At 37.2% G+C, this 20219-nt stretch overlaps 1 protein-coding gene and 1 pseudogene across 3 annotated transcripts in view; both read left to right on the top strand.

The window, feature by feature from the left end:
- LOC309806848 (nucleophosmin-like) overlaps nt 1–13530 on the top strand; it is a 42832-nt pseudogene extending 29302 nt beyond the window's left edge. Inside the window, exons 2-3 of the transcript XR_014296180.1 lie at nt 11735–12506; nt 12712–13530. The product of XR_014296180.1 is annotated as a nucleophosmin-like (transcript). The remainder of the gene's footprint in view (nt 1–11734; nt 12507–12711) is intronic.
- The window catches only part of MAP3K13 (mitogen-activated protein kinase kinase kinase 13), a 177590-nt gene that overhangs the window by 29305 nt on the left and 128066 nt on the right, over nt 1–20219 (top strand). The gene's annotated exons all lie outside the window — the stretch shown is intronic.

Here is a 20219-nt window from a genome sequence, read left to right as displayed (position 1 = left end):
TTCCAGTATTCCATTGGATATCTGCACTGTAATTTACCAGTTCCCTAGTGGATTGGTATGCTGTAGACATATCTTTATTTATTAAGGTATTTTATTCTCCTGATACATTTGAGAAGTTAAAAAACAGTATAAGCTACATGAGAGTGTTTTTTTAGCTGATCAAACTTGTGTACCCAAAGAGTATTGACTCGTGGACCAATGTCAAACTGAAGATCTCTAATAGCAGGACTCTGTTCTCTGTTTTAGAACTCTGTTCTTGATCTTGACTGCTCAGTGTTTATTTACTAATAACTTGGTGAATACATGGAAATTAAATCAATGCAGTTAGGCTTAAAAAGTATTTCCAGTGACATAGTACAGAGGCATGATTCAAAATTATCTTAATATTGGAAAGGTGGGCTAAAACCAATAAGATGAAATTTAAAAGGGCTGAATATACAGCTCTGCATTTAATCTCCAATATTAGCTGAAAAAAAGCGAATGAGGCACCTGATTTGATGTAGTTTGTGTGACAAAAACTTGAGTCCACTAACTTAAGAGCATAATGCATTAAAAATCTAAAACAGTCTTGAGTTGCATTTATAAAATTATAGTATCTGGATAGTTCCACAATTATTTTATTTCTTCATCAGACTTCATTTGGAGTGTTCTATCAGTTCTGGGTGTTATATTTTCAAAGAGACATTTTGAAATTAAAGTACCTACGTTATATTTCTATCACTGCTATAAAAAAATTATCACAAACTTAGTGGCTTAAGACAACACAAATTTATTATTTTACAGTTCTGTAGGTCAAAAATCCAATGTGGGTCTCACTAGGCTAAAACCAAGGTGTTGTCAGGGCCGTGTCCCTTTCTGGAGGCTCTAGAAGAGAATGTGTTTCCTTGCCTTTTTCAGCATCTAGTGGCTCCCTTCCTCCATCTTCAAAGCCAGTAAGAGCAAGTCAGGTCCTCACATTGCCCCTCTCTTACCACAGCTGGGAAAGATTAGACGCATCTCGATAATCTCCCCATCTCAAAGTTCCTAATTGCATCTACAGAGTCCCCTTTGCTGTGGAAGGTAACATAGTTGCACATCTGATGGTTAGTGTGTGGACATCTGTGGAGGAGGTCATTATTCTGCCTACTGCTTATTGCAGTAGGATCACCAGGATAGTGAAGGGGCTAAATTGGATACAGAGAATCAGACTAAGACAAATTGAAGATGATCCCAAAATGTATTGCTTAGGAGAGAATGCGATAATGTTTATAAAGTGATTAGTGTAGTAAGTACATAATAAATGGTTTCTGCTTCAAAGGCTAATGCTACAAATTATAGAAATATAGTAGCTCAGAGGGAAAGAAGCTTAGGGATGTGGAAGGGGATGAAGCAGCATAACATTTTGTCTTGTGAAGAACAGAATTTGGGATCCAAGTTTTCACTTTACGTTAGATCAGCGAGTAGTTTCAATGTCAGAAAGCACTAAGTTTAACAAGAACTTTGCATTGTTTCCCTAACTAGTGAAAGAGTTGAGGTGGATGGAGGTGATGGACTATACAGTAGTTGAGACGCAACTTTCTGGCCTCTTTCTGCCGTGACTGTACAATGTATGCACTCTGAGGAGGAGGGAAAACTTTTACCAAAGGAAGAAAGCAAGATTTTTGAATCTCAGAGGACTACTGTATTGGTTTGTTTGTTTGATTTTTCTAGGAAGGAAATCCCCTCTGAAACCAAAACCCAGCCATTAGAGATTATGAGATTTTTCAGGCTTTCTCTATAATCTTTCTTACATTTGTCTCTTTAAACATGTCCAACTCCCCCTTTGAGAAGTTGCTGATAGGTGGTTATCATGCAGGATTTAAATTAACAAACACTCCCACCGCGTTGGGTGGTAGCTTCCAAGGCGCCATGGTAAATGTGTATCAGTGTGAACCTGATCCAGAACCAGCCAGGAAGGGAACAAAGTTTAGTCTGTGAGGAAGTAGGCGGCTGCTGGTAGTTTCATGCTGTCTCTGCAGACTTCAGGTTGCTGTGGTGTAAGTTTTTTTTTTTTTTAAATATTTTGATATTTGAATATGAAAGCGTGGTAGGAACAATTTCTATCTAAGATTAAATTAAGGTACTAAATCTTGTGTAGTAGACCTACTTACAAGAAAGTTTCAGCATTTCACAAGTAGTTTGATTTTTTTTAATGAAAAGGAAAGCCCTAAAGCTTTTTCAGTAAGTGTTCTGCTAACACAGGTCCTCCTGCTTGCATGAGATGACTTTTAATGTCTTGTGTTTGGTTGAGTTAAGGTGCTTATGGTCAGAAAATAAAAGTGCTTGTATATATATCTGGTGCCCTGAGACTGATTATTCCTGAGTAGTGCTTAAATTTTCTCCCTGATGTTCTTTCCAGTTGCTTTCCCTTTAGTTTAGGCTCATGTTACAAGATTATGTTAGCAAATATTTAGTAGTCTCTCAGGTAGTTAAACTGGAGGTTTTGATGTTCAAAGAAATCGAATGAATGAGAACTAAGTAGAACTAACATAATCAGTTGTTGGGATCCTAGATTTAAGAGCAGCAGAATAAGAGGAGGAACTTCGTGAAATGGATGGAAATGGCAAGCAGCCTTAGAAATTTCATGCAACTTCAGAGAAATCTGTTTTTAAGATTTTGACATGTGTACTAATTTTCCGGACTAAATTCCCAATACTATAGTGTGTAAAATAAATTTCACATATGAAATTAAAATTGCTGTAGTTCAGCTGCTATAGTTCTGTGTTGATATTAGGATTCCAGGAACTACACATTGTTATACAAACATTGACTTTATTGAGTGCAGCTATGGGGGTGTTAAGATTGCATTTGATGCTGGCGAGGTTGATATTTTCTATTTCCCTTTTGTCACGATGTATTTGAAAAAAAAATCCTGGTACTCGACAATTGTATAACTTTGAACATAGAAAAAGTTTGATGCGGTTAATGTATTATATAAAAATTATAAAGCTGGCTGTGGGCCAGTAGCCTTTCAAATCATTCAGGAAGTACTGAGGAGACAGATTGTTTATATGGAAGTACAGTTTTCCCTTTCCTCTAGCTTCATCTCAGACCTTAGGGACATTGGGTCTATTTCTCTAGCCTGCCTCTTATTCCTGCTGGACTGAGAGGGAGCCCAGATGATGGTATTGGGGCCCAAATGACCCTTGGTGGGATGGAAGACCAAGACACACTGTCCTAAGCAGGTTCTAGGGCTATGATAAAGTGAAACCTTGGCTCATCCTTTAGATTGCTGAACTGCAATGATTCTAGGTTCCTGAGCTGATTAACTTCCCCAGTTCTATTAATAGCCACTGCTGGGCCAGGTTACTTAGTTATCGGTTCATGGCGGGGGAGAGGGTTGGGTATCTTGGGAGAGGAGCCAGCGTGGCAGGTGACACTATTACCAGGGAAGCAGTTATTTTCTGACCGTATTTGAAATATTTCAGTCGTTTAACAACCTGGAAGGCCATACAGGTGTGCCCTGGCCAAATCTTAATGAAGACCCTTCTAGATTTTTTTTAAAACCTCCAATAGTTGTCTCTAACACCCAAACCCTTGCACATGTCCCACAAAGCCCATATGATCTGCCTTCTGACCGTCTGTTTAACATCATTGCCTGCCTTGTTCTCCTCACACAGTTTGCTCCAGCTGTATAAATGTTTTTGCTGTTTCTGGAACACATCAGACTTGTTCCTGCCTCAAGGCTTTTGCCGCCTGGAAAGCTTTCCCTTACATTGTTTCTTCTTTCCCTTCATTCACGTCTCTACTCAAATGCCTCCTCTACAGAGGGACCACCACCTCACTTTCACTACATCTCTCCTTTTTCTTTTTTTTTTTTTTTTTTGCTGTACGCGGGCCTCTCACTGCTGTGGCCTCTCCCGTTGCGGAGCACAGGCTCCGGACACACAGGCTCCGCGGCCATGGCTCGCGGGCCCAGCCGCTCCGCAGCATGTGGGATCTTCCGGGATCGGGGCACGAACCCGTGTCCCCTGCATCGGCAGGCGGACTCTCAACCACTGCGCCACCAGGGAAGCCCTCTCCTTTTTCCTTTTACCCTGATTGGTGTTTTCTTAAATAACTACCTGGCATAATTTATTTTATTCAGTAAAATATATATAATCTTTCCCACTAGAATGTAAGTTCTATAAGGGCAAGAACTCTATCTTGTTCAGTGCTGTATTGCCAGATAGTGCCTACTTCACATATAGTAGATACTTGGTAAACATTTGTTTTATGAATCATTTAATGTCAGTTGGTACCATTAAATTTATTTCTAAGCATAGGAGGTTTTTTTTTTTTTTTTTTTTTGCAATACGTGGGGCTCTCACTGTTGTGGCCTCTCCCATTGCGGAGCACAGGCTCCGGACGCGCAGGCTCAGCGGCCATGGCTCACGGGCCCAGCTGCTCCGCGGCATGTGGGATCCTCCCAGATAGGGGCACGAACCCGTGTCCCCTGCATCGGCAGGCGGACTCTCAACCACTGCGCCACCAGGGAAGCCCTAAACATAGGAATTTTAATTGAACTTTTTGAATAGGTGATATAAGTCACATGGTTCCAAGACCAAAACATATAAAAAAGTATATTTTGAAAAGTCTCCCCACCCCAGTCCCCTACCTATTTGGTTCCCGTTCAGGGCCCCCAAATCATTATTATTTTTAAAATTTATTATTATTATCAATATTACTAAATTTTATTATTATCCTTTTCATGTATCTAAAGTTTCTTTATATGTCAAGGAAATATAAAAGTATAAACAGATTCCTACTTCCCTACTTTTTTACACATACTATTATATATACTCTTAATTTTTTCACATATCTTGAACCTCTTTCCATATCAGTACATAGTGAGCATTCTCATTTTAAAATAGCTGCATAGTATTCCATTGTATAAATATAACTTATTTGACCAGTCATCCAATAATGGGCATTTTGGTTATTTTCAGTATCTTTCTTTTGCAAACAATGCTGAAGTTCACAATCTTGTGCCTATATCATCTCATATATTCATACAGTATATCTGAATGATTAAATTCACCAGAGTAGAATTGCTGGATCAAAAGGTGTCATAGTTATTGCCTAATTGTGCTCCATAGGGATTGTACCAATTTGTACTCCCCCAGCAATGAACATATAAGAGAGTGCTATCAGACTTCTGGATTTTTCCAAATCTGATAGCTTAAAAAATGGTTTCAGCATAGTTTTTTTAAGAATTTATAATAAAATTTGTGTTAAGCTTTTAAAAATAGTTTTTAAATTGTGATTTAAAAAATAATGTAAAATTTATCACTGCAACCATTTTTTAAAATTTTATTTATTTAATTTATTTATTTTTGGCTGCATTGGGTCTTTGTTGCTGCACTCGGGCTTTCTCTAGTTGTGGCGAGCAGGCTTCTCATTGTGGTGGCTTCTCTTGTTGCAGAGCACGGGCTCTAGGTGCATGGGCTTCAGTAGTTGTGGCACACGGCTCAGTAGTTGTGGCTCTCAGGTTCTAGAGCACAGGCTCAGTAGTTGTGGCACACGGGCTTAGTTGCGTCGTGGCATGTGGGATCTTCCCGGACCAGGGCTCAAACCCGTGTCCCCTACATTGGCAGGCGGATTCTTAACCACTGCACCACCAGGGAAGCCTGCAACCATTTTTTAAGTGTACAATTCAGTAGTTTTAAGCATTTTAACATTGTTATGAAACAGATCTCCAGAACTTTTTCATCTTGTAAAATTGAAACTCTTTACCTATTACATGACAATTCTCCATTTCCCCCTCCCCCATTTCCTAGCAACCACCATTCTACTTTCTGTTTCTATGAATTTGACTAGTATAGATACCTCATATAAGTGAAATCATACAATTTTTTGTCTTTTTTGTGAGGCTTGTTTCACTTAGGATAAAGTCCTCAAGATTCATCCATGTTGTAGCATATGACAGGATTTCCTTCCTTTTTAAGGCTGAATAATATTCCGTTGTGTTTTAGATATCACATTTTGTTTATCCATTTATCCATCTATAGATATTTGGTTTGCTTCTACCTCTTGGCTACTGTGAATAATGCTGCTATGAACATGAGTATGCGGATAACTCCTTGAGGTTCTGCTTTCAATTTTTTTTTGATAAACCTAGAAGTGGGATTGCTGAATCATATGGTAATTCTATTTTCATTTTTTGAGAAACTACTATGCTGTTTTCATACTGCATCATTTTAGCATAGTTTTAATTTGCATTTCTCTCATTTCATGTGAGGTTGACATCTTCTCATATTTAAAAGAAACTTGCCTTTTTTTTTTCTATGAACTGTTAGTATCTTTGCCCTTAATGGGATTTTTTTGTATGATTAATTTGAAAAAATTTTTGCTTTTGTGCCTCTGAGTTTTCCAAATTTAGAAGCTAGTAGTCATAAGTATGGGTTTGGAGTAAGACTGCCTAGGTTTGAATTCTAGATCTGTTAATAGATGTGCAATATTGATTAGGCAAGTTGCTGAAAATTTCTGAGCCTTAGTTTTCTTATCTGTAAAATAGGAATATCACTGAGTTGTTATGAAGATTAAATGAGATGATGTATATTATGTGCTTAGTATAGGGCCACTGTGTTAAGGCAAGAAAAGGGGATAAAAGGCCAAGTTTCAGAAAGGAGGCAAAACAGGCGTGATTCACACACGGAAAGATTGTATATATAGAAAACCCTGTAGAAGCTATAAAAAACTATTTGAACTAATTAATAAATTTATCCAGGCCACAGGTTATAGTCAATATAAAAAATTTATTTGAAGTAATTAGAATAGCTAAAACAATTAGAAACTAAATAAAAATATCACCATTAAAATACCAAAGACATAGAAATAAATCTTTTAAAAAAGCACAAGACCTCTCTACTGAGAACTACAAAACATTGCTGAGAAAAATTAAAGATCAAAATTAAAAGTACAGTATATATACAGTTGACCCTTGAACAACGCAGGCATTAGTGGTGCTGATGACCCTCGTGCAGTTGAAAATCTGCAGTAATTTATAGTCTGCCCTCCGTATACACAGTTCCTCCCTCTAGGTTCCAAATTTGCAGATTCAACCAACTTCAGATCATGTAGTACCATACAGTGTACTATTGAAAAAAATCTAAGTGGACCCATGCAGTTCAAACCTGTATTGTTCAAGGGTCAACCATACCATGATCATGGATTATAGAACTCAAAACTGTTGAGACGCCAATTCTCCCTAAATTGATGTATAGATCCAATACAACCTCTATCAGAATTCTAGCAGGCATTTTTTTTTTTTCGAAAGTTAACACAAATACAACACTACTGTGTAATATCCAGCCCACATTTAGATGTTGGGGGTAGGAGTTTATTAATTAATTTGTTTATTTTTGCTGTGTTGCGTCTTCATTTCTGTGCGAGGGCTTTCTCCAGCTGTGGCAAGCGGGAGCCACTCTTCCTCATGGTGCGCGGGCCTCTCACTATGGTGGCCTCTCTTGTTGCAGAGCACAGGCTCCAGACGCGCAGGCTCAGTAGTTGTGGCTCACGGGCCCAGTTGCTCCGCAGCATGTGGGATCCTCCCAGACCAGGGCTTGAACCTGTGTCCCCTGCATTAGCAGGCAGATTCTCAACAACTGCGCCACCAGGGAAGCCCCTAGCAGGCATTTTTGAAGAAATTTTCAAGCTGATTCTAAAATTTATTTGGAAACGCAATGAATATAGAAGAGCTAAAACAATCTTGAAAAGAAACAAGGTGGAAGATTTATAATATGTGATTTGAAGACTTTAAAGCTACAGTTAATCAAGTATTGCCCTAAGCATAGATAAATAATATCAATGGGACACAATAGTGCGTCCAGAAATCGGTCACACATATAAGGTCAATTGATTTTTGATCAAGGTGGCAAGTAAATTCAATGGGAAAAGGATAGTCTTTTTAAACATGTTGCTGGATCAAATGGATTTTCTTATGGGGGAAAAAAAAAGAACCTCCATGTCTTTCTCACTCCATACACAAAAATTAAATAGGCATGGATCATAGATCTAAATATAAAACTCAGAACCAAGAGCTAGGAAAAACAAAGAAAAATATCTTTGCAATCTTGGAGTACGCAAAGATTTCTTGAGCAGGCACTGAAAGCACTAACCATAAAAGTAAATTAAATAAAATTAAATGAACTTACGTTCTTACTGCAAGACTTCTCGGGACCTTTATTAATGTTTTTAGTAAGAGGATCATGCAGCATTTCTCAGCATGTTTGACCACAGAAGCCTTTTTCATCTGGAGCACTGAACTAAAATACAGGAGTGAGTGTGGCATAGAATTTACTTGGAGAAGTGTTGCTTCAGTCCTCTCCTCAAAACATACTATTTTTGAGGGTTGTAATAAGTTAATGATCATTTTCTCCCTCTTTGGTGTGAATTACTGTAATTGCATCCATTTCAACAGAGTGAAGAAAACCCTTCTGCCAAAAGAGCTGTAATCACTCCTGACCCCATAATGACTGGTCAGCCAGCCAACTGTTGCAGTTATTACTACCAGTAGGATTCTGGGATAGTGTCACATTAGATTGAAATTTGCCATAATAAGAGGAATAAAGAGTGACTGAAGATACAAAGCATTTTTGCATTCTGCCTGCTGCTGTTTCCATATACTTGTTTGGCCTGCTCTGCCCTGCTCACTTATTGCCTGGCAAACAAACTCCAAGTTATTAACCCCTTGCTTCTCTCAAATCACTCAACTCCTTTAATAATCCCAGTTCCTAATTGCTTGAAAGCCTTTTTCTTTTACCCCTGTGGAATTCCCACTCTCTGACTCACAGTTCACTGTCCTAATCAGATTCCTCTTCCTGCTGTTTCTGCCCATGAACTGATTTTTATGGAATATGGATTGTCACATAAGAAGTAGAAGAACCAAAATAGAAAGTGGAGGGAAATCAGAGCCAAACTTTACTTAAACCAGAATTTGGCTGAAGGCTGTATTCAGAGAAAGAGATCTGAGGAAGAAGTCAAAATAGTATTGTAATGCCAGTAGAAATATATAAAGAAAAGAGAGTTTAAGGAAGTGTCCCTATAATGTTTTTGGATTGTATTTTAAAAATTGATTACTGTAACAGATATTAGTTTCTCCTGAATGTGGAAAGCTAATAGCCAGATAGGGAAATGTTATCTGTGACATCTGAATAGAGCTCACTAGAAGTTAAGACGCTTTAATTTTAGATCTGCCACTGATTTGCTTTTTGATAGTAAGTACATATATTCTTATAAAGAAAGAAATTATTGCCCTCACCCTCATTTTGAAAATAATATATATATTAAATATGTATATATATACACACATATGTGTGTGTCTCTGTGTATATGTACACACACACCACATGCACACATATACACACATACCAAGCTCTGTCCCAGACACTTTTGTTGTGTGCCGTCTCATTTAATCACCTCTGTTCATGTCTCCACTTCCTCATGCGGAGAGTGAGGTGATAATATCTCACTCTGCCTTTCTCCCAGGACAACAAATACAATCATAACCAGATAATAAAATATACTACTTCGAGCATTAGTCTAGAATTTAAGGAATAAACTTTGAATGCCATGTTGTGAGATGTGTACCATTGTTTTCATAGCAAAATGGTATGATGGATCCTGGTAAAATTCATTTCAAAATACATTTGCAATACAAACTTAGTAGAAACAATTTACACAGGTTTTCTGCAGACATCAAAGAAACGATGGAACATCTGGAAAGTATAGAACGGCCTTTTTTCTACTTCTCGAAAAATGCAACACAAAGTAAACACACCCTTTACAGTACTTTATGACACACCTCATCAAAAACCAGGCAAGAGAGATTACTTAGGCAAATGCTTAGAGGCAGGATTACAACATAGATGACAAAAGAATTTTACATTAGAAATTGAAAACCAATTTTTAGTTTGTATTATAATAGTATAAACAAAAGGGTGGGACATACCTCAGAAGGCACCTAGGGATTGTGAGGTGTCAAATGGAAAGATGTTTATGTAACTCTACTGCTTATTAACCTGGACCCGGGAGCTGAAAGAAACTTGATGTCTTTATAGCAGCCTGATACTTTATTATAATCAGAATGGAAGTTTTAAAAGTTATTGAACCCCACCTCTAGGCTGTCTTTCCATTCTCCTTAACAGCTTTCATAATTTAATAAGTTGATGGAGGTGGGGGCACAATGGCTGCTGAATGTCTCGGAAACTACAAGCTTTCCTCGCTAAAGTTCCCTAAAGTATCTAGGGGATCATAAACCAGGAAACAAACCTCTCCAAGAAAGACCATAAAAAGTTACTAATTGAAAACCTGAAAAAGGCTGCCTTATAATCTCTTACCTGGAAAATGATTAGACAATAAGGTCCATAGGAACAAACATGAGAAACAAAGTGGTTTCTATGGCTGCTTTGAGAAACTGTGAAAGAAAAAATAATTTTGCCAGAACTTTTTCCAGTTGAAAGTTTCAGGAATGAAGTTTTCAGGCAATACTCTTCAGAAATCATATGAGATACACGTTAGCAGCAATAAATACAAATTGGAAATGACCAACATATAAGTGGATATTAATAGTGCTGTTTCACTGAATAAAGAAAAAGAGCAGAAAACATGAGAACCTTACACTCCAGTAGAGAAGTTACCTTCACTCAGTAGCAAGACTGTTATGCCCATCTAGTGAATTCTTAAATTTTTATATTTATTTTTTATTTCTAGAATTTCCTTCTGATTCTTTTTTTATACTTTCCATCTCTGTGGTAAAATTCCTCATTTATTCATGCTCCTTGTTTCTACTAAATCCTTTAACAGAGGGACTTATTGTGATAGCAATTACAAGAATCCATACATAAGTTAAAATTTGTAGAACTGTACACCACAGGAAGTCAATTTCACTGTGTGTTATTTACAGAAAAAACTATGGCCTATTTAAAGCAAAAATAATAACAATGTACAATAGAGTTAAGAGTGTATAAAGAAATAAAATATATGATAACAAGAGCACAAAAGTTGGGATTGAAGTAGTACAAAATAGTATGAGGGAAGTTATAATAAGTTAAAGTTATATAATATAATCTCTAAAACAGTGGTTCTTAGGGCGTAGTCAGCCCAGCAGCATCGGCATCACCTGGGAGCTTGTTGGAGATGAAAGTCTGGCTCCACTGTGGACCTGAGTCAGCAGCTCTGGGGGTATGGCTCAACAGTCTTCCTGTGATTCTGATACATGCTAAAATGTAAGAACCATCACTTTAGAGCAAGGGTTGGGAAACTTTTTCTGTAAAGGGTCAGAGAATAATATTTTAGGCTTTGTGGGCCATATCGTCTCGCAGCGCCGCGTTCTAATAAAGTATTATTTATTCTTTAAAAAAGGCCATGAGCTGGATTTGGTCCATGTGCTGTAGTTGCTGATTTCTACTTTAGAGCAACCATTCACACACACATGCACATGCACATATACACATAAACAGATATGGCTAAAATGCCAAAAAGGAAATAAAATGAAAAGTTAAAAAACACAAACAACCCTCTCTATACACAGTAATGTGGGACCGTAAAAATGATCATGCAAGCTGAAATCATGCAAAGTACTTTTAATATCAATGGAAAAAATTATGATTGTTCTGTGACCTTTAAAATCTTTTTTGTCATAACATTTTTGGCTTTACTGTGGTGTCATGCCATCCTGTGCGGCTATTCTCCGGAACAGTAGTTATTTATCTGTCCGCTTTCTCTCCCACCTGAGTGCATGCCACCAACCCATGGAAGATTTGATGGAGATGGACATGAGCCCCCTGAGGCCCCAGAACTATCTTTTCGGTTGTGAACCAAAGGCTGACAAAGATTATCACTTTAAGGTGGATAACGATGAAAATGAGCACCAGTTATCTTCAAGAACGGTCAGTTTAGGGGCTGGCGCAAAGGATGAATTGCACACTGTTGAAGCAGAGGCGATGAATTATGAAGGCAGTCCAATCAAAGTAACACTGGCAACTTCAAAAATGTCTGTACAGCCAACGGTTTCCCTTGGGGGCTTTGAAATAAGACCACCTGTGGTCTTACGGTTGAAGTGTGGTTCAGGTCCTGTGCATATTAGCGGACAGCACTTAGTAGCTGTGGAGGAAGATGCAGAGTCAGAAGATGTAGGGGAGGAGGATGTGACACTCCTAAGTATGTCTGGAAAGCGTTCTGCCCCTGGAAGTGGTAGCAAGTTTCCACAGAAAAAAGTAAAACTTGCTGCTGATGAAGGTGATGATGATGATGACAACAACGATAACTTGATGATGAGGAAGCTGAAGAAAAAGCTCCAGTAAAGAAATCTGTACGAGATACGCCAGCCAAAAATGCACCGAAATCAAACTAGAATGGAAAAGACTCAAAACCATCAATACCAAGATCAAAACGTCAAGAATCCTTCAAAAAACAGGGAAAAAAACCTCCTAAAACAACAAAAGGACCTAGCTCTGTAGAAGACATTAAAGCAAAAATGCAAGCAACTGGGCCTCCCTGGTGGCGCAGTGGTTGAGAGTCCGCCTGCCGATGCAGGGGATACGGGTTCGTGCCCCGGTCTGGGAGGATCCCATATGCCGCGGAGCGGCTGGGCCCGTGAGCCAAGGCCGCTGGGCCTGCGCATCCGGAGCCTGTGCTCCGCAACGGGAGAGGCCACAACAGTGAGAGGCCTGCATACCGCAAAAAAAAAAAAAAAAATGCAAGCAACTATAGGAAAAGGTGGTCCCCTTCCCAAAGTGAAAGCCAAGTTCATCAATAATGTGAAGAATTGTTTCCAGATGACTGACCAGGAGGCTATTCAAGACTTCTGGCAGTGGAGAAAGTCTCTCTAAGAAAATAATTTAAATAGTTTGTTAAAATTTTCCATCTTATTTCATTTCTGTAGCAGTTGATATCTGGCTGTCCTTTTTATAATGCAGAGTGAGAACTTTCCCCGCCACGTCTGATAAATGTTGTCTAGGTTCCATTGCCAAGAATGTGTTGTCCAAAATGCCTGTTTAGTTTTTAGAGACGAAACTACACCCTTTGCTTGGTTTTAAGTATGTATGGAATGTTGTGATAGGACATAGTAGTAGTGGTGGTCGGACAAATGGAAATGGTGGGGAGACATATATATACATGTGAAATAAACCAGTATTTTAATAAAGTAGCACTGCTTCTCTTTCTAAAAAATTTTTTTTATTTTTGGCTGGGGCAGTGGAAGAAGATATTTTGCTTGAGTGGAATGGAGCATTAGGGAACTTTCTAGAGGTCTAGAAGTGTTCTAGATCTTGTTTGGGGTGGTGGTTACATGAATGTGTAGAACTGTTGACATTCATTAAACAACACTTGTGATCTATGTATTTCATGTATGTAAATTATATGCCACTCAAAGATTTTTTTATGGTACAAAATAAAGGTCTGGAATAAAATTTGCAGTTCACGTTAAGTGACATCCTTATTGCAGATAAAATAAGGTAAATCATACAGAATGAATTCTTTAGGAAGAAAGATGAGGAAGGCAGTCCAGGCAGAGGAAACATTTGCAATGCTTGGGAAGAGGTATGGGAATGAGTGAAGTTTGAGAAACATTGCTTTATGCGATGGGGAGCCATAGAAAGAGTTTCATTAAGGGAGTGAAATAATCAGAATGTATTTTAGAAAGATTGCTCCTGTAGGAATTGAAGGGGAAGGAGATTAGAAGCAGGGAGATATATTTGGAAGCTCTTGTTACAGGCCACATGAGAGATGAAAGGAACCTAAGGGAAAGATGTGCGAATCAAGAGTGGGGCAAGGACTTCCCTGGTGGCTCAGTGGTTGGGGGTCCGTCTGCCGATGCAGGGGTCGTGGGTTCGTGGGTTCGTGCCCCGGTCTGGGAAGATCCCACATGCCGCGGAGCGGCTGGGCCTGTGAGCCATGGCCGCTGAGCCTGCGCGTGCGGAGCCTGTGCTCCGCAGCAGGGGAGGCCGCAGCGGTGAGAGGCCCGCGTACCGCAAAAAAAAAAAAAAAAAAGAGTGGGGCAAAAACTTGAATGATATTTAGACGGAATCAACTGGATTTAGTGACTAGATTTATTAAAATATTAGCAAACATTTGTGAGCAGGCATTGTGCTTTGGGCTGCCGTGCCTTATCTTATTTAACCTTTACAGTAACCATCTCAGTAGGTATGGTCATAATTATCACCATCACCACCACCACTGTCATTTTCTCCATTTTACAGATAATGCTAAGTAACTTGCCCAAGGTTACACAGCTTAAAAGTGCCAGACGCAAAGTTTGTAATGTACAGTTTCTCAGGAATAAATTGTGGGAATTCTTAAGATAATTTATGTCCCAACTTGCTAACACAGTAAGTGGGAAAACAATAACGGAAGACTAATTTCATGACCAAATGTAGAAAAGTCAAGCAAGTCATAAAGTCAAAAGAAATACAGTTGTCCCATAATACCCCTATGGGATTGATCCCAGAACCCCTCAAATACCAAAATCCACAGATGCTCAAGTTCCTTATATAAAACGACCTAGTATTTGCATATAACCAAAGCACATCCTCCTGTATACTTTAAATCATCTCTAGATTACTTATAATACCTGACATAATGTAAGTGCTATGCAAATAGTTTTAAATACAATGTAAATGCTATGTAAATAGTTTCTGTTACACTACAAATTCAAATTTTGCTTTTTGGAATTCTTTTTTCAAATATTTTCTATCTGCAATTGGTTGAATCCATGGATATGGAACCCATGGATATAGAGAGCCAGCTATGCTTGATTTAAATCAAATTCTTGGAACATATAACCTATGCCATATTTTCCAAAGAACAATTAAATAAAATTTCACTTATTTCTTTCTCTCTATATTAATTTTTCTCCAAAAAACTTTAGCAACAAGTATTAAGTTTATTAGTATACATAAGAAAAATATATAAAATTGAAATCATACTGCAATATCATTAAAAGAAATTGATTTTTTCACATAAAATATAAAAAATATTTTTTATAAATAGTATAATGTTGAGAAATATTATAAACTGGAGATTAAATTTAATACCATATGAAAAGCCTCCAAAGCACTGCTAAGAAAAACTATATTGCATTAAGTTCCTCAAAAAGAAAATACGTAATTGAAATTTACATTTTGTAAATGTACAGTATGTACATTATACATACAATGTATTGTATTGTGTTATATAATATATCCTTGTAGCTAAAATTATGCCTATTAGTTTGTACCTCTTAATCCCCTACCCCTATATTGCCCCACCCTCCCTTCCCTCTCCCCACTGGTAACCACTAGTTTGTTCTCTATATCTGTGAGTCTGCTTTTTAGTTATATTCACTAGTTTGTTGTATTTTTTAGATTCCACATATAAGTGATATCCTACAGTGTTTGTCTTTCTCTGTTTGACTTATTTCACTTAGCATAATGCCCTCCAAGTCCATCCATGTTGCTGCAAATGGCAAAATTTCATTATTTTTTTGATGTAGTATTTCATTGTATATATGTACCATATCTTCTTTATCTATTCATCTATTGATGGACATTTAGGTTGTTTCTGTATCTTGGCAATTATAAATTATGCTGCTATGAACATTGGGATGTATTGTATCTTTTTGAATTAGTGTGTTTTCTTTTTTTAGATACATACCCAGTAGTGGAATTGCTGAGTCATATAGTAGTTCTATTTTTAGTTTTTTGAGAGACCCCCATACTGTTTTCCACAGTGGCTGCACCAATTTACAGTCCCACCAACAGTGTATGAGGGTTCCCTTTTCTCCACATCCTCACCAACATTTGTTATTTGTGTTCTTTCTGATGATAGCCATTCTGACAGGTGTGAGGTGACATCTTATTGTGGTTTTGATTTGCATTTCCCTGATGATTAGCAATGTTGAGCATCTTTTCATGTGCCTGCTTGCCATATGCATTTCCTTTTTGGAAAAATGTCTGTTCAGTTCTTCTGCCCATTTTTAATCTGGTTGTTTGTTTTTTTGGTGTTGCGTTGCATGAGCTGTTTATATATGTTGGATATTAATCCCTTATCAGTCATATCATTTGCAAATATTTTCTTCTATTCACTAGGTTGTCTTTTTGTTTGGTCGATGGTTTATTAATAGAATTTTTTTAAATTTATTTATTTTGGCTGTGTTGGCTGTGTTGGGTCTTTGTTGCTTCACGCAGGCTTTCTCTAGTTACGGCGAGCAGGGTCTACTCTTCGTTGCAGTGTGCAGTCTTCTCATTGCAGTGGCTTCTCATTGCAGAGCATGGGCTCTAGGCACGTGGGCTTCAGTAGTTGTGGCATGCAGGCTCAGTAGTTGTGGCTCACGGGCTTAGTTGCTCCGCGACATGTGGGATCTTCCCGGACCAGGGCTCAAACCCGTGTCCCCTGCATTGGCAGGCGGATTCTTAACCACTGCGCCACCAGGGAAGCTCCCTTAATAGAATTTTTTGAGCAGTTTTAGGTTTATAGAAAAATGAGCAGAAAGTACAAAGAGTTTCCCATAAACTTTTTCACCTCTACTCCCACCCCAAGTCTTCCCTATTATTAATATCTTGCATGTAGTGTGGTACATTTGTTACAATTGATGAGCCAAAATTGATACATTATTATTCACTAAAGTCCATTGTTTACACTAGGGTTCATCTTTGTGTTGCAGGTTCTATGGGTTTTGAAAAATGTATAATGACAGGTATTTACCATTACAGTATCATGCAGAATATTTTCACTGTGCTCCATCTCTTCATCCCTCCCTCTTTCCCTCTTCCAAATTTCTGTATTTCTTTTACTGTCTCCATAGTTTTGCCTTTTCCAGAATGGTTGGAATCATATGTATGTAACCTTTCAGATTGGCTTCTGTCACTTAGCACAATTTGTTTTTTCCTCTCCGTTTTCCATCATCAGTCTCACTTGGGTATTAACAGTTTTACTAATATTTTTTTAATTAGCTGTAGGCTTTATTAATTTTTTCTTTTGTTGTTTTTTATTTCATTGGTCTCTATTCTTTATTATTTTCTCTTCTTTCTTTAGGTTTAGTTCTACTTTTTGTAATTCTTACTTTAGGTTTAGTCTGCTCTTTTTTTTTTTTGCTTTTTATTTTATATTGGAGCATAGTTGATTAACAATGTTTTGTTAGTTTCAGGTGTACAGCAAAGTGATTCAGTTATACATATACATGTATCTATTCTTTTTCAAATTCTTTTCCCATTTAGATTATTACCAAATATTGAGCAGCATTCCCTGTGTTGTACAGTAGGTCCTTGTTGGTTGTCTGTTTTAAATATAGCAATGTGCTCTGTTTTTTCTAGCTTTTTTGGTGGAAACAAGATCAAGATTATTACTTCAAAATCCTTCTTCTTCTCTAAAACACACATTTAAAGCTATAAAATTTCCTCTAAGCACTGTTTTCTTTGTATCTTGCACATTGTGGCATGTTGGGTTTGTTTCATTTTCATTTAGTTTGAAATCTTTTCTAATTTTCCTTGTGATTTGTTTTTTCACCCATGGGTTATTAGATGTGTATTTTTAGTATCCAGATATTACAGGGATTTTTTTATTGCAGTAGAGTTGATTTACAATATTATATTAGTTTCAGGTGTACAACAGTCATTCAATATTTTTAAAGATTATACTCCATTTAAAGTTATTACAAAATAATGGATATACTTTATTCTGCTGTACAGTATATCCTTGTTCCTTGTCTATTTTGTACATAGTAGTTTGTATCTCTTAATCCTATACCCTTTCTTGCCCCCACTTCCTCTCCTCACAGGCAAGCACTAGTTTGTTCTCTATATCCATAAGTCTGTTTCTGTTTTGCTGTGTACATTTGTTTGTTTTATTTTTTAGATTCCATATATAAGTGATAACAGAGTATTTGTCTTTCTGTAACTTATTTCACTAAGCATAATACTCTCTAGGTCCATCTATGTTTTTGCAAATGGCAGAATTTCATTCTTTTTTATGACTGAGTAATATTCCATTGTGTATATATATATATACCACATCTTTATCCATTCATCTGTTGAAGGACACTTAGGTTGCTTCCATATCTTGGCTAATAATGCTGCTATGAACATTGGGGTGCATGTATCTTTTCAAATTAGTTTTTGTTTTTTTCATATACATACCCAGGAGTGGAATTGCTGGATCGTGTGGCAGTTCTATTTTTAGTTTTTTGAGGAACCTCCATACTGTTTTCCATAGTGGCTGTACCAATTTACAATCCCACCAACAGTGTACAAGGGTTCTCTTTCTGTGTACCCTCGCCAACATTTGTTATTTGTGGTCTTTTTGACGATTCTGACAGGTGTGAGGCGAACAGGGATTTTTTAAAAAGGTATCTTATCATTTTATAAAAATACTTATCTCACTGATGTCTAATTTAATTTGTATATGGTCAGTGAACATACTCTTTAAAATTTCAGTCTGGAAATTTATTTATTTTTTTAAAAAATATTTATTTATTTATTTGGCTGCTCTGGGTCTTAGTTGCAGCACTCGGGATCTTTGTTGCCACGTGCGGGATCTTTGTTGTGGCACGTGGGATCTTTAGTTGCAGCATGTGGGATCTTTAGTTGCAACATGCAGGCTCTTAATTGCGGCATGTGGGACCTAGTTCCCTGACCAGGGATTGAACCTGGGTCCCCTGCATTGGGAACACAGAGTCTCAACCGCTGGACCACCAGGGAAGTCCCTGGAAATTTATTGAGAAACATTTTAAGGCCCAGAATAAGGTCTATATTGGTGCAACTATCTTTGCACTTATGTATTCTGTGGCTGCTAAATGCAGTGTTCCATGAGTGTCAATTAGAGCAAGATGGTTGATAGTATTGTTTAAGTCTATCTGCTTATGGATTTCTTTTGTCTACTTCCATTATTACCTATTATTGAGAAAGCGGTGTTAAAATCGCTATGATTGTGGACTTATCTATTTCTGTAGTTCTGTCATCCCATACTTTGAAGCTCTGTTGTTGATTATGTCCATATTTAGGATTATTTTGTCTTCTTGATTAAGTGGCCCTTTTATTATTATATTAAATCTCCCTCTTTATCTCTGCTAATGCTCTTTGTTTTGAAGTCTGTTTTGTCTGGTAAAACAGTCACACCAGCTTTTTTATGCTTAGTATTTGAATGGTATATCATTCCTTCCTCCTTTTATTTTCAAATTGTCTGTCTTTTTTATATATGAGTTGTGTTTCTTAGAAATAGCATATAATCAGATCTTGCTTTCTTTAATACAGTCTCAGTCTTTACCTTCTAGTCCATCTACATTTAATATAGTTATTGATGTGGTTGTACTTAGGTGCACTTTGTTTTTTGTTTTCTGTTTATCCCATCTGGCGTTTTTTGTTCCTTATTTCTTCCTTTGATTGATCAATTGACTTTAGTTTAATCAAATGTTTTGTAGTATTCTATTTCAATTCATCTAATGACTGCTTAGCTGTATCTTTTAAATATTTTTTAGTACTTGCTGTAGCAATTTTACTGTGTATCCTTAAATGATCACATTCTACATATTAACATGATATCATTTCTTATATAATGTAAAATATGTGTATATAAAATATGACAGTAGGAATAAAAGATGGGACGTAATAGAACATGCTTTAGGGTAACATAAGGGATACTTGTGGCATTGAAACTGTTCAGTATTTTAACTGCGGTGATGGACATATGAACCTACACAGATGATAAAATTGTATAGAATGTAATGCACACTCACACAAATACACACACAAATGAGTACAAATAAAATGGGGGAAATCTGAGTAAGATCAGTGGATTATGTCAATAACACTATCCTGTTTGTGATATCATACTATAATTTTGCATAATGTTAACGTTGGGGAAAACTGGACAAAGTTTACGAGGGATTGCTCTGTATTTCTTCTAACTGTATGTGAATCTACAATTATCTCAATAAAAATTTCAATTTAAAAAATGTTCTTGCTATAAGGCAACCATACTTTATTGCTTAAAGTAATGGGCCTTCAAGTATCAAGGAAGAAAAAAGTTAGAGAAAGGATATTTCTACTTTGATTCATAATATATAAAACTAGAATATTCAACACTGCTTCTCAGTTCACATTGCCTGGTTGGTGGAGAGTGGTAGAAGGGATTCAGAACAGTACTCATCAACTTGCCTGCACTTATGTGTTCCAGATGCGGGCCAGCTGTGCACCCACAATCCTTTATTGCCATGGCTCGGGCCTAGAGAGACTTTAATAAAAGTAATT

This window comes from Mesoplodon mirus (genome assembly GCF_964341445.2).
Source record: "Mesoplodon mirus genome assembly, chromosome: 6".
Taxonomy (NCBI): Eukaryota; Metazoa; Chordata; class Mammalia; order Artiodactyla; family Ziphiidae; genus Mesoplodon; species Mesoplodon mirus.
This window is presented reverse-complemented; position numbering and strand designations above follow the sequence as displayed.